The 14,290-nt window shown below is 33.3% G+C and overlaps 1 long non-coding RNA gene across 1 annotated transcript; it reads left to right on the top strand.

The window, feature by feature from the left end:
* Positions 1-230: 230 nt before the first annotated feature.
* LOC134237053 (uncharacterized) lies at positions 231-11,383 on the top strand. Its single transcript, XR_009985749.1, has 3 exons — positions 231-248; positions 11,013-11,059; positions 11,255-11,383. It is a non-coding gene; the product is annotated as an uncharacterized LOC134237053 (long non-coding RNA).
* Positions 11,384-14,290: the final 2,907 nt, after the last annotated feature.

Consider the following 14,290-nt stretch of genomic DNA (forward strand, 5'->3'; position numbering starts at 1 on the left):
AAGTTCAATTCCTATTGGTCAGCATCTTTAATTACTTTTATCTTTAGAGCTCGCGTTTGTTATTTTTCCAGGCCGAATAGTGCAAATCCATAAAATATGTTACATTCTTATTTTTACTGCAATTTTTGTTATGATTATAACAGCAAAAGACAGGGAGTATGAACTGTGTAGATACCAAAGGTAAACAGTCACGTGACTAATACAAAAAATCAATAATCTTTTTGGCAGCCATTATCGTCTCATTTCAGGTAATGTTAAGATAAGCTGAACATTTTTATATATACGTTAAAAGGGATAGTTTTTCAAATTGTATTGCTATCAAAATTTTGCTAACAATAAGGAAAATCCCTGTAATATATAGAACATGTTTTTTGAGTGCACTTCTAAAATAGGGACATTTTAACTATATTCCAAAGAAACATTTCTGAATGAATTTAGTCTGATAGACGATATCTGTCTTTTTATCTTCAAATGCGTCTATTTAAAAAGCCTTTATGAAGCTCGATCTGCACCATTCAAGTCGAGTACCTGTGAAATGCAAAGCGAAATAGAAACGGATCAATCCGAAACGAAACAAAAACAGAAAACAGAAAAACAACGAAATCTATCTAATTCGAAACGAAACAAACCTAAAAAAGAAAAAAAAACCTATTGAAACGAAACAAAAACTAAAACGTCCTACTAATATGTACAATTAACTTGCAAAATCAAATTACAATCAAATTCAATATTAATCAAATCATTTGAACAATAAAATATTATATACAAATAAAACGCTTTATTAAAAAGACTAAGGCGACGGAGCTATTGCATGCTTTCTCTCTCCCTCTCTCTCCTCCCCCTCTCTACTACTACTACTACTACTATCTACTAGTACTACTTACGAGGGTTGTTCGCGGACCGATTGATTTACAGAAAATATATTGTAAACTGTGAAGTGTGACCTATGTCTGATTACTTTCCTTTTATTTGTTTATTAGTATATAAAAAATCAGGTCAATTTACAAAAATTTAAACAAAATACAAAGATTTTTACTCTGTGGTCATAGGATTCACGGAGCAATCACTTGACCTTAAATGACGCGACAATCAAATTTCAAACCCGTTAAGCTTTATAAGAGTTCTAAATATCTTTTTATCTTTAAGCAGTTAAGCGATAAGGTATGAATTCAATGCAAAATTCCTTGGCACAACGTCCATGCAAAAAGCATGATAAGCGGGGTAATGTTATATTGCAGGAGTTGATTATTGAAAATGTAAATCCTTCCACTCTTATAAAGCTACTACCTTTTAAATACTTATGTCCTGTGTGTGTAAAGGCAAGTTCATCAGCATCTAGAAGCGTTTTAGACCCTATTTTAGACATTTTCTTTTATGCACTCATAATCTTTACTAGATCAGTGCTCCATGACGTTCAATGACGCTCCCATTCTTGGCTTAATTTTTATGCGTTGATTATTTATAATTTTTTTTATAAAACAGTCATATACCCTCGAATTTAATGAATAATTTCACCAAGTGACGTTTCATGAATACTGAAGCGACGGGCAAAATATCATTATCTTTTTGCACTACAACTGTGCAATTTTTAAGATCAATAAAATGTCCATGTAATGTGAACGTGCGAAACGAAGATGCTCCATGAAGCATGTTTTATCAAAATAAAATAGCTGTATATTTTCGATGAATAACAATATCAAGTACATGTATTAAAAGATAGAATATCTCTTTTTTCTATCTTCCTGTTTATTCTGTATGGCACAAGTACATTATTTACAAAGATTTTAAAAGTATGAGACCATCTATATAGGTAAAGGATATTTTAAATCAATCACTGACTATTTAACAAACATAGTGTCTAACGTGATACACGAGGAAAGATATCACGCGGTGAATTATAATATATAATGTGTCACAGCCCTTGGCTACAACATAGAGAGGAAGTGTAAGAGGAAGCAGTTTTTTCCTCTGTTAAACCACGAGCGCATGTTTGTCTATGAATCTCCTTTAAACAAACTACAAATGCAAATATACAACTACTGTTAAAACGAGAACTATAGAAAAACATGCCTTAACAATGTTTAAAGTCATTTTAAAAAGTTGGCGACCGCATTAACGTACGGAGATTAAAGAACTTGTGATGACTCCTGCCTTAGAAAACAGATTTGTATATCGTAGATGTATAATATTTTTCATAATAATTAACTTGTACATTAGAAATTCTTCATTCCTGCAATTAAAAGAAAAATGTCTATTATACATTGAAAGTTTGATTTTCTTGCAAATTTCGCAAATCCTTAAGTGAAGTCATCCTTTTAATATTCCTCCTGCTTGAACATCTACTCAAATGGAAACTTTTGAGAGGGCAATATATGTACAGCTGCTGAATTTCTTTGACAATATATTCCATCCCTATTGATCAGCATTTAGGCCAGATAATGGATGTAATACTGTTTTAATGAAAATCAACGAAGACTGGAAAAAAGCCATTGATGATAACAGGTATACTGCTGCTGTGTTTATGGATCTCTCAAAGGCCTTTGATTGCTAACCGCATGACCTGCTACTGTTCAAAATGAAAATGTATGGCCTCTCAGATTCTGCTCTAACACTTGTGCAAAGTTATCTGTCAGATAGGAGACATTTTGTAGAAGCAAAATTATTAGCAATTTTTCTTGTATATCTATTACTTGTATATTAATAATTTCATTAGATTATGCATGTATAAATGAGAAAATTGGTACGTCATTTCCATAGTTTTTATTCATTCATAAATCCTTAGATCCGCTCCTGCAGTAGCACAAAGCCTTCATCACCACTGTAAACAAAACATTCATCTCCTCAAAAATGTTCATGATTCCGCTTAACAGAAAGTTTACACATGATTTATCATCTCATAACAAACATAAGCCCTGTGCAATGCAGAAATGCTCGAATTGAGGGTGCAAAACACAGTTTTATGTATGATATTATCAGGACGATACTTGAAGAGGGACAAGCAAAACTGACCTCTAGAAAGAAATAAAATGAAGACTTGTTACATAGACTTCTGCGTATCAATGGAAAGACAAAATTGTGAATTTTATAATTATCCAACTGTAATACATTGATCTATTACTGTTAGGGAGTATTTGACACAAGAAACATGGGGGATATTGGGTTGTTTATGCATCCATTTTCAGTGCACCTATGCATTTTTAGCCCCCCTGCTCAACAAAAACAGGAAAAAACTGACAGAATAAATTATGTGCATTTCACAGAACAAGTTCTAAGGTTTTATTTTATTGTGCTTTCAGGGTACATTTTCACCTCTTGAAAGAGCTACATTACCTGCTTATTGACTCATGCAATTCTGCACATGTGAAAACCGGGTGTTTTAGGAGTTATCTCCCCCTATTAAAAAGTCTCACAATTTTTTTTTCTAAAAATGAATGCACATTTTTTCTTTTAATATTAAAATAAGACTCTACTCTATGAGAATAAAAACAAAAATATGCAGTTTTCAAGTACACTCCTATAAATAGCAGGAAAATCCCTGCCCAGCATGCTTCTCTCTGGGAAAAACCTCCTGGATTTCATACGAAACTGTGTTTAGCTACATGAAGGGGAAAATTCAGGAAATATTTTGCGTCAGCCATGTTTTGACCTGAACCCTACCAGGCATTTTGTAATTAAGGTCTTCCGTTTCCAACGGAAAGGATTGATACAACTCAATTGTTGTCCAATCTTAGCTAAAAGGTATTGTTCTAGTGATGATAAAAATGAAAGTCTTGTCCAGTACGGGGTGAAATATGATATTGCTTGCAATAGCAGACTTTCTAGTTTTAATTACTGTTCTGGCCTCGTGAGGATCCTTGTTAGAATAGGTCATCAGTACCCACTTGCTTGTCGTTAAAGGCGACTAAATGGGACGGTCCTTCGGATGAGACCGTATAAACCGAGGCCCCGTGTCACCGCACGATAAAGATCCCTCCCTGCTCAAAGGTCGTAAGTGCCGAGCATAGGCCTAAATTTGCAGCCCTTCACCGGCAATGGTGACGTCTCCATATCAGTGAAATATTCTGGAGAGGGACGTTAAACAGTATACAATCAATCAATCAATTACCGTCCTGTTGTTTGGCACTTTTGTGGAAAAAATAACACAAGAAAAATTAAGAAACAAATCCGAGAAAGAGCTTTCAGATTTATTTATGAAGATAGAAGCAGTGCACATGAGAAACTATTACTTTAAGCAGGTTTACCAACTTCAAAAGTTAGAAGAATAAGGACTATAGTTACAGAAGTTTTTAAAATCGTAAAGAATGAAAATCCTGTTTATTTATCAAATGGATATGGGTATAACGAACAGTATTCAATCTCAAAGTCCATAAAACAGTACAAAATAAGAGCAGAGCAAACACGGATCCCCAAAACGTCAGAGGCGGGGTCAGGTGCCATGGAGTAGTGAGCATCCCCCGTTGACCGGTCACACCCGCCGTGTGCTCCTTGTCACGATCAGGAAATAACGGAAAAAATATGTCGTCAATTCAGTGTATAGATAATGGACTTACAACTGGTATGAAAAAAGTCAGTCAGCATTTGACTCAGTGACAGACTGTATTTGCTGACAAGGTCATTGTATCGACCATAGAACTTACGAAATGATGACTTTAAACGAAACTGCTGATATTCTTGTTTCATCAAATTGCTTGTCAATAATTTACGTCGTTTAAGAAATTGTTCATACGTGCTCTTGCATATCGAATCCACTAAGATATATATACTCCGTATGCAGGTGATGAAGGTATATTGCTGCATAAGTAAGGGAAGTTGACGATAGAAAAGTTAAAGTCATCACGTTTATCATATAGCTTGGTTGATAGATAACCATTAGTGTCTTTTTCAAGTAAAATATCTAAGTATGAAACAGAAGTGTCGGACTCTGTGGTATCTTTATCTCAAGCTTACTAGGATATATCGTATCGACGTAGGAATGGAAATTACCATTATTAATTGAAAATACATCTTCGATATATCTGAATGTCGAGCTGAAGGCAACAGCAAGTGTTTTTTTCTTTTCATGCATAAGATTTTGCATAAATTCTTCTTCATATGAATATAAAACTAAGTCTGCTTATAACGGAGCGCAATTTGTACCCATGGGAATTCCAATAGATTGTTGGAATACCTGGTCTCCAAAAACCACATAGATATTGTCAATCAGAAACTCAAGATTCAAGATGTTCTTGATGTCAACTTCAGAGTACTTATATGTGCAATCAGAGTCTGTTTTAACCAAATAATTTTGCAAATTACCATTGACGAGGTACGTAAATTTACGAGAGCCATTTTTATTGAATAAACAGCTGTCAATGATATCAAAAAGCCTTGATTTAAATTTATCGTGGGCAATTGTTGTGTATAAAGTTGAAAACTCGTAATTTTTTAAGCTGTTGATTTTCGTAAATTCTTGTGATTTCAAATTGTCCAAGAGTTTTTTTTTTTTTTTTTTTTAGAATTTTTTAGTATCCACATCTGATTCACACCACTTCTAGAATAAATAGTTGCACAGTACTCTTGAACTTTTTCCTTCACTACTGTCAATATCTTAGTGAGAAGTAACGAAAGAGGCTTAGTTGAACATTTACTGGAACCTGTAATGTATCTTTGTTTATAAGTATACTTTTGAAGTTTCGGAATCCAATATATATAAGGTAGTTCAAATTCATTTTGGCTCTGTAGAATATTAAAAGTATTTAAAAATGACAGGTGATTTTGAAGAATTTCTTCCTTAGAAAGGGAAGTATGAGTATAAGTAGGATTACCACTTGTAGAATTAAATCCAAGTTTTTCTAGAATCTATTTACTTTTAAAGAAACCCCACTTCATTTTAGGACCGTTCACGGTAGCTCAGTTGGTAGAGCGCTCTCGCTCCGTGATCGGGAAGTCGTGAGTTCGAATCTCGGCCGACTGACCTAAGTCGATAAAAATGGGTAGCAACTGTTCCTTCGCCATGCGCTCGGCACTTTAAAGTGAAAGTTGCGGGTCCTTCGGATGAGACCTTAAAAACCGAGGCCCCGTGTCAGCAGCAGGCGTTGGCACGATAAAGATCACTCACTGCTCAATGGCCCAAAGTGCTGAGTAAAGGTCAAACTTTGAAGCCCTTCACCGGCATACGCCGACGTCTCCATATGGGTGAAAAATTCTGGAGAGGGACGTTAAACAATATACAATCAATCAATTAATCATGCTAAGAAAAGCAATACAGTACAGGTACCTACGGTAAGAACAACAAAACATGAACTACACTCTCTTAGATATGCAGGAGCCAAACTATGGAATGAACACCCTGAAACAAATAAAAAATGCGACCACAATTAATCAGTTAAAAAGTCTAATTAACAACTGGATTGGAGATTCCTTTAAGTGTGGTTCCTGCAAATCTTAATTTGTAGATCTTAATTTTTGTCCCCCGGTTGAAAAGTGGGGGATATTAATTTGAGTTTTCCGTCCGTCTGTCCGTCCGTCCGTCTTTCTGTCTGTCTGTAACGCTTTCGTTTCCACACGATATCTCGAGAACCCTTTGAGCTTTAGCAACTCCCTATGGTCTAAAGAAGAACCCTACTGATTTTAAGGTGAAAAGGTCAAAGGTCAAGGTCATAAATAAGCAAAATTTGTCTCTTAAAACACTTTCGTTTCCACGCGAGATCTCTAGAACCATTTGAGCTATTGCAATGAAATTTTACATAGCAGCTCCCTGTGGCCTAGTGAAGACCCCTATTGCTTTTGATGTCAAAAGGTCAAAGTTCAAGGTCGTAAATTTATACATTCTGTCTGTGTGTTACACTATCATTTCCGGGAGATATTTCAAGAAGATTTTGAGCTAATGCAATGTAATTTTATACCAAAACTCCCTAGGACCTCTCTCACCCCTCTCAAAGTGCCCCGCCCCGTTTGTTTTATTAGTATTTATATAGTATTAGATGTCGCTATTTTTAGCACAGGGGCAAGAGGAGAGTTATTGCGTATAAAACAGGTTCTCGGCGGACTTAATGTTCTTATTACATCTATTAGAACTGTTTAATAAAGGCTAAATGAATCAAACACCATGGATTGTGTAAAATTTTGACAATACCAAACTTGAATATATACATGTATGTGACTTCACTTCTGCATATACTTTATGTAAAGCGATTCTGTGGTTTAGTGGTACATGTATGTTTCTCGCTTCCCATGTGGGAGGTCCAGTGTTCAAATTCCGGGTTGACCACTTTTTTTTTTTGGAAATCCTTTTTTTTTTGCTAAATAATAGCATTCAGCATGCTAAATAAAAAATTTACGAGGTCTGGCTTGTATACTCTAAAAATCACCATTACAGTGTGATAAATGTTCCATATTAAAGAATCTTCTATACACATCTTCTATACACATAATAAAGAATAAGCAATTAAATCTTTATATAATCCATAATAGTGTATTTTATTTGCTTCAGTATACATGCATGTATACATTTAATAATTCTATAAATTCAGTGAGTCTCCCACTCACACCCCCACCCCCACCCCCCACCCAGAACTGCGCATGTTTTACTTTTTCCTTAAGCGGGGGACACATATTCTCTGAATTAGCTTGTCATATCTTAATCTTCAGTTTCATTTTATGTTTCCTTTACTTACTATATATATTCTTACAAAAATTATTTTTTGTGTTATTTTTTTAAGTAGGTCAAGGAGGTATCATAGCTCATGTTCCCTTGTTACACTGTAAATACTCCTTAGGAAAAAGTTTTAGTAAAGTATAATTTACTTCAGTCAATTAAAGCTAACTGATAACTTTGTGACTCTATAATGATAATTTTGATTTACTCTAGTTATACCAATTATGACACTATAGAACTTAACAATTCTGAAAACTTTGATTTTCTGTAGTAATCTTTTTTGGCACTATAGTGATTACTTTAACAACTTTGGTTTACATTTCGAGTAGCGATAACTTTGACACTTTGATTTACATTGGTAAACTTTGGTCAACTATGGTATTTTTGTAGGGATTTGCCAACAATAAATAATATCAACTTGAAGACTGACTTGAAATTTTAGTTATTTTTATTAAACTCTATACAACTTACTGAACTGTTATGCAACATACACTTTATGTTCACGTCATAGAAATAGAAATTTACCATTTCCCCGCAAGCACCTTATAGTGTGACAGACGTTTCTCTAATGTTTATCGTAAATGATATAATTATGATGTTATCTTTTAATGAAAAATATTTTTTTTTATTTTATGAGATGTTTGTAAGTATAAAATACAAGGATATTGGCATTAAATTAAAGATTAAATGAATTTTTTATAGTGCGTGAAAATGCGTGATTGCGGGGAAAAGGTATATGCGTGATTTTGCGTTAGAAATAGAAAATGGTATATGCGTTAAATTGCGTGACTGCGGGGAAGGGGGTTAAAATACATGTATATCCGGTAAATTTGGTTATAATATGACATTTACAAAAGCTACTTATTTCTTAATGACCCCATTACTTCTTTGAACATTATCTCTACTCTCTCTCCAAATAGTTTTAGTATTTTTCATTATCCCTTTATTTGTGAAGGCCCTGAATTATCTGGACGTTTAAGCAAGCTCTAGCTTTCATTTTTGTAAGACTATTTTTAGCAGTTATCAGTATGGTTTTTAAAATTTTCAGTTCTTGCAATGACGTAGTCAAAATGTCTTTATCATATTTAATAACACCCTTGGAAAGGAGCTATTCTTTCCATGATTTGAATGCATTTTTTATGTTGTTTTAATTTTTTAATCCTAAAATACCCGCAAAATCTTCTTACATTAAAAAGAGAACAACAAGCAAGTTATTAATCATTTACAATGACATTGCTGTCCTTATATAATTTCTAGAGTGACAGGAGGTATAACTCTCTCAGGAAAAAAACTTATTTTCTAGCTTATAAGAAATAATATAAAATTTAAAGAATATGCAAAGAATTTTTTTGTTATTCTACATTTTGTTAATAGTATTTTATCTGCACATGGAATGGGGTAATAGCTGTAAGGCCTCTTTTTGTGATCGTTTTCTGTTACCATTTTGTCAAATCAGGTTTCTCCATGGATCGTTGAAAGTAGCGACCCTACCACAGTTAAATCCCATAGCGTTCCGGCTCAGTAAGATTTTGAAGCCACAGTAAGAAATTCGTCGTTCAGTAACACAAATGTTTTAATTTATAAATCTTACAATGGCCCTTAAAATCATACACCGTTTTATGTGTCTTTTGTTCAATAGTTAACATATGTATATCACAATCTTGTTTTGGATTACATGTACATTATTCAGAAACGCTTTATCCATATTTGATGGCAGGCATATCAGTGCCTACTTTATGCTATATTTACTTTTAGGCGATCAGATTGCATAATATGATATCAAAGATTTTTGTGCTTTTCCAAGTCTTTTTTTGTTTTGCGTCATTAACTTCAATAAATGACATTCATTTTTTCACTTTCATTAATGTTGTTATTTTCTTTTAATCCATAAAAAAAACTTGCTCCATTGCATTAATAACAAAGGAACATAAATAGTATTTTATTATTCTTAAGTGCAAATTAAAGAGACTTTAATCCACAGGTTTAAAGTTACTTGGTCTGACTCACTTAATTGAGACTTGGTAATTTTAAATATATAGGTGAATTTAGTTTTATTGTATGTGAACAACTAGAATATATCGTTGCATTTCGTTTTCGGAAATATGCATATCGTTTCCGACATTTTTTGTTTTCATTTCCGACATTTTTTGTTTTCATTTCCTACATAATTTCTTTTTCATTTCCGGAATTTACCTGTGCGACAATTCAATGTTTTGTAAGTAAAAGAAAATGGAATTTTGAAAGTATTTATACCAAAATATTAATAATAATAATAAAATCATCGATACATAATATATGCATACATGTAGCACCAAGTCTTGGTAAAAGAGTTCAATGAGTATAAATAATTTTCACCACATTTAATGTGCACTAAATTAAATGTCAGTGACAGCACCATACTTATGTCCAAGTCACCGATAGATTAATTTACAAAATTAGAATTAAATAATTTATTTATGATTTATTCCTTTAAAATTTTCACGAGTAAAGTTATCAAATTTATAGGTACATATGTACCGGTATTTGAAAAATGTCGGAAATGAAAACAAAAAAATGAGGATTAAAGACTTAAACCTAAACCTTTTTTTATTGCTGTTACTATTATTTTCAGATTCTATAAGCTAATATTTGTTTATCAATAAATACCTATGTAGAATGAAGGAGAGGTGACTTATTTCACAGTACTATGATATTAGAAAGTAAGTTATACATTGGAGGAGTTAAGTGTTGCACTACATGTATGTTTACTCGATATCCATCAATTGTTTTTCGTATATTCAAACTTATTACCACTCCAGAACAAAAACCCGCTAAAGCTACAATGAATATAAATGAATGAAAAACAGTTTAGTGAATATTGATATTTTTTTAATATAAAAAAATCTTTTTAATTATCTTTCCGAATTTTTATTGTGCAAAGTAGCATATTTGAAAATAATCAAAATATTAATGCATCTTCCTGTTTTCTCAAATAATTTTAATGATTATTACAGTAAATAGTCTTGTGACATGTGGTATACATTTGGGGATCTCCCTTGTTTTGTACCTGGATATGATTTTATCCAACTTGATGTGTGTTTTATCCCCGAGTTTAAGTCGGTCACAATCAAATTAAATTAAGGAGTTAGTCTATTTGTTACAACTAGATTTGTTGCGATTCAGGGTATTCAAAAAATAAAATCAATCGATCGTTGAAAAAATTAAAAAGCCATTCAAAGTAGAACTAGCGAAGTACAAATTCCCTTACATCAATTTGTCTATGATCAGCATATTTTTAAGTGTAAATATGAATAGTATCTAAAATCATGCATAGAACAATGTGATAATAAATTAACCACAAACATTTCTTTCTCAATTCCATTTTTACAAGGTACAGACTGAAAAGCATCATGGCAGAACAAAACCATGGGTATGATGATAAAAGTGAGAAAGGTTTGAATTACTTCACCTTCCTTTTATGAGCGTAAACAGTAATTAAAGTGAACAAAGTGTATTAAAATTAATTTCCATCAATACCTCCTTACTTTTGTAAATAGATGTTTATGCATGATTTATTATACATAAAGAAGTTTCATATTTACTGACTATGTTTTTGTTATGTTAATGGTATCTCTAAAGATCATTTGATACCGAAAGTCAACATAATTCCACCAAACGATTGTGCGGAAGATAATAAAGTGAAAGAGGAAAAAATAGAAAATGAATCAGATGATGGAATGTCATCAGGATCAAAGAGTCGTAACAAACAAGGTAAAGTCGACACATGCAGAATGTTTTTTATGTGTAGCTTTGGGGTTTGTGCGAGAGTCATTCATTAAAAAATGCAACTGGGTACGAAAAATATGACGAAACCTTAAATTCAAACAATGTATTACATCAATCCTTTGAAATATTCCCCATTTATTTTATACACTTTTCAAGTCTTTTAATCAAAGCCCGGAAAGCCCCTGCATACTCGTCTTTATAGATACCTACAATGAAGCGCATTGAAGTGGTAAAATTTTCCGTTTGGATGAAACGTTCTGAGCCATGTTTCGAACGTCAATTACAACATAATGACACGCCCATATTTTTAGAAACGAGAAAGAAATATTCGTCGTAATTTTTTAGGCACCCCATTCTTCGCAACAAGTAATATGAGTTGCACTGAAATGGAGCTTTAAAAACATTAAAAGAGAGAGTAAGAGACTCTCCGCTTCTGTAAAACACAAATTGCAACGAATATGTACATATTTTTGAACTTATCATGTCTATTGAAGTTACCACAACACGTTTCGGTCGAACACGTGTTTACTCGGTATTTATTTAGACCTTCAATTTCATTGGCTATTATGTTTATGGAAAACCTGTTCTACAGGTATTCGAATATAAAAATTGACCGTTTTATCCATTTCTAAAAAAAATGGACGTGTCATAAGATGACAATAAACGTTCTAAAGATAGCTCAAAACGTTCCATTCGAACGGAAAATTTTAACACTTCAATGCACTTCAATGTAAAAGGCACTGATAGATGGCACTGCCAACGGCCAATCCGGAGCCATGGCCTCTTCTGGACAATATTTTTGCGTGGACCCTGAGGTCCACGCAGTAATTATATAAGCGAGGTTAAACCGGATGCCATGGGCAAACGACACTGTCAGGCTACGCATGCACAAGAATGCTTGAGAGTTCGCACCTTGGTAACTTGCTCGTAGAATAATTCACCCGATTCTGATTAGAATATGCCATTTATTGGCAAATCGTGCTTTTAAATCTGCATATCGCATTTACATATTCATTGGCAGATCCAAATTTTTCTTATACATATACTTTTATATACAAACTAAATATTGATTCTATAGTACAAATATTTTTAAAAAGTAGGAAGAACTTGAAGATACACGTAACTTAACTTGAATGAAAAACGTCAATTAACGACTAGTTCTGGCTTTTAAAAGTTTTCACCGACATTACTTTTGTGCATCAAGGCTCGCAGAAAAATTTAATATTTTGGAAATCCAAAAAAATTTAATAGAGGTCTGTAGCAATGGCTTTTAATGGGGGAGGGGGGGGGGGCAAAAAAAAAATCTGTGTACTACAAAGCTGTGCTACACGTGAACCATCAGAATTCTATTTTCCCATGATAGATTTCTTCCGTATAAATCCATAATAGGTGTCAAGTCCCAGCCATTATGGGTTACATGTACATGTATCAAATTAGCCCGATTTTTTTTAATCTGACAAAACTAAAGGCCCCTTATCGGAGATAAAATTTGACAATTTTGCTTTGAGACTACAATTAGTCATACATGTACGTAGGCAGATCATTGTAGAAAATATAAAAAAGCCTACATGAATATTCACTACACCTAGAAATTTTCTTAATTTAATTTTGGTTAGAAAAACATGCATGTGGTCCACGTAGTGCAGTCCTCTTTTAAAGGACAGCAACTTGTCTTTAGTTTAGGAAAGAGTCGCATGAACTCAGATCTGGAGAATATGGCGGGTGTTTCAACTCTGTATCTCTTTAATTCTTTAGAAACGCTTTTATACTGTACTTCTTTATGTTTGTGTGCGGCAGCTTTGTCTTGCAGCAGGTAAATTCCACGAGGGCCTGTTTTTAGGCGTCTTTTACGGAAGAGATGTTTCATTTTGTTCAATATTCTAATTTTGTAGAAACAAGCCATTTACGGTTCTTCTTTTGGGTTCAGGAATTTTAACGATTACACCGATAGAGTTTAAAAAATTCTGTACAAAACCTTCTCTGAACTCTGGCATCTTCTTGCAATAACTGGTCTTCTGTTGCATATTCTAAGCCACATTCTATTATCTACTTTTCTTTGACGTGAACACAGGTCTTATAACCTGTTATGATACTGGAAAGTTTTCTCTTGTCACAATTCCTAAAGGATTTTAGGAGCTCTTTCGCCATTTTACTCTTGTCTTCTATTGTTCCTCAGTTAGTAAATGAGGCACCCACCTGGCTGAAACTTTCCTTAGATTTAGCTCTTTAGTTATAATTGTGTGTGCTCTTTCCGTTCAAACCTTGGAGGGCCTTTGCATTGTTTTCCACGGTGTTTCTTGCATCTTCTGTTAACATTGTACTCACAGCATGGATATTTCTTTGGATCATATTTCTTTTTGGTCCACTTGTTTCTCCTTGTTAGAATTTCTTCATACATCTGCTGACTTTACTGTATAAATAGTATCCTTTCCATAGACAGCAACTATCTCTTTGTAGGTGTCTTTGCTTGGTTTTCCTAGCAATACGCAGTTTTTCATACATGCTCGCATTTCTTTTTTCAACTGAGCGGCTATTTTTGACCTACAAATTACTAAGTGTAATGACCATTCCGATTTTTAATTGTAAGAAATTTGTGAATAAGAAAGCAAATTTCGTGCAGTTTTTGGGGTGTGAGAACGGAAGAAGGAATGGAATAAAAATTGAACCTGTAGAAAAGAATATCCAAATATACCATGTATTTTTTTTTAAAGAAAACAATGTTACTTACCGGCGTAATTTCTCTGGTGAGATTTTTATTTTGGCACTCTCGGAATAGGCACTATTTAATGTCCTTTAATTTTATAGCAGTAAAATGTTTTTTCATACTAAATATTCTTAGAAGAAATATTGGTTTTAACAATACCTCCAAAAACAATATCAGATTTACAT

Source organism: Saccostrea cucullata, unplaced genomic scaffold (genome assembly GCF_032062105.1).
Source record: "Saccostrea cucullata isolate Sc308-1 unplaced genomic scaffold, CSIRO_AGI_Scuc_v1 ctg3339, whole genome shotgun sequence".
NCBI classification, from domain to species: domain Eukaryota; kingdom Metazoa; phylum Mollusca; class Bivalvia; order Ostreida; family Ostreidae; genus Saccostrea; species Saccostrea cuccullata.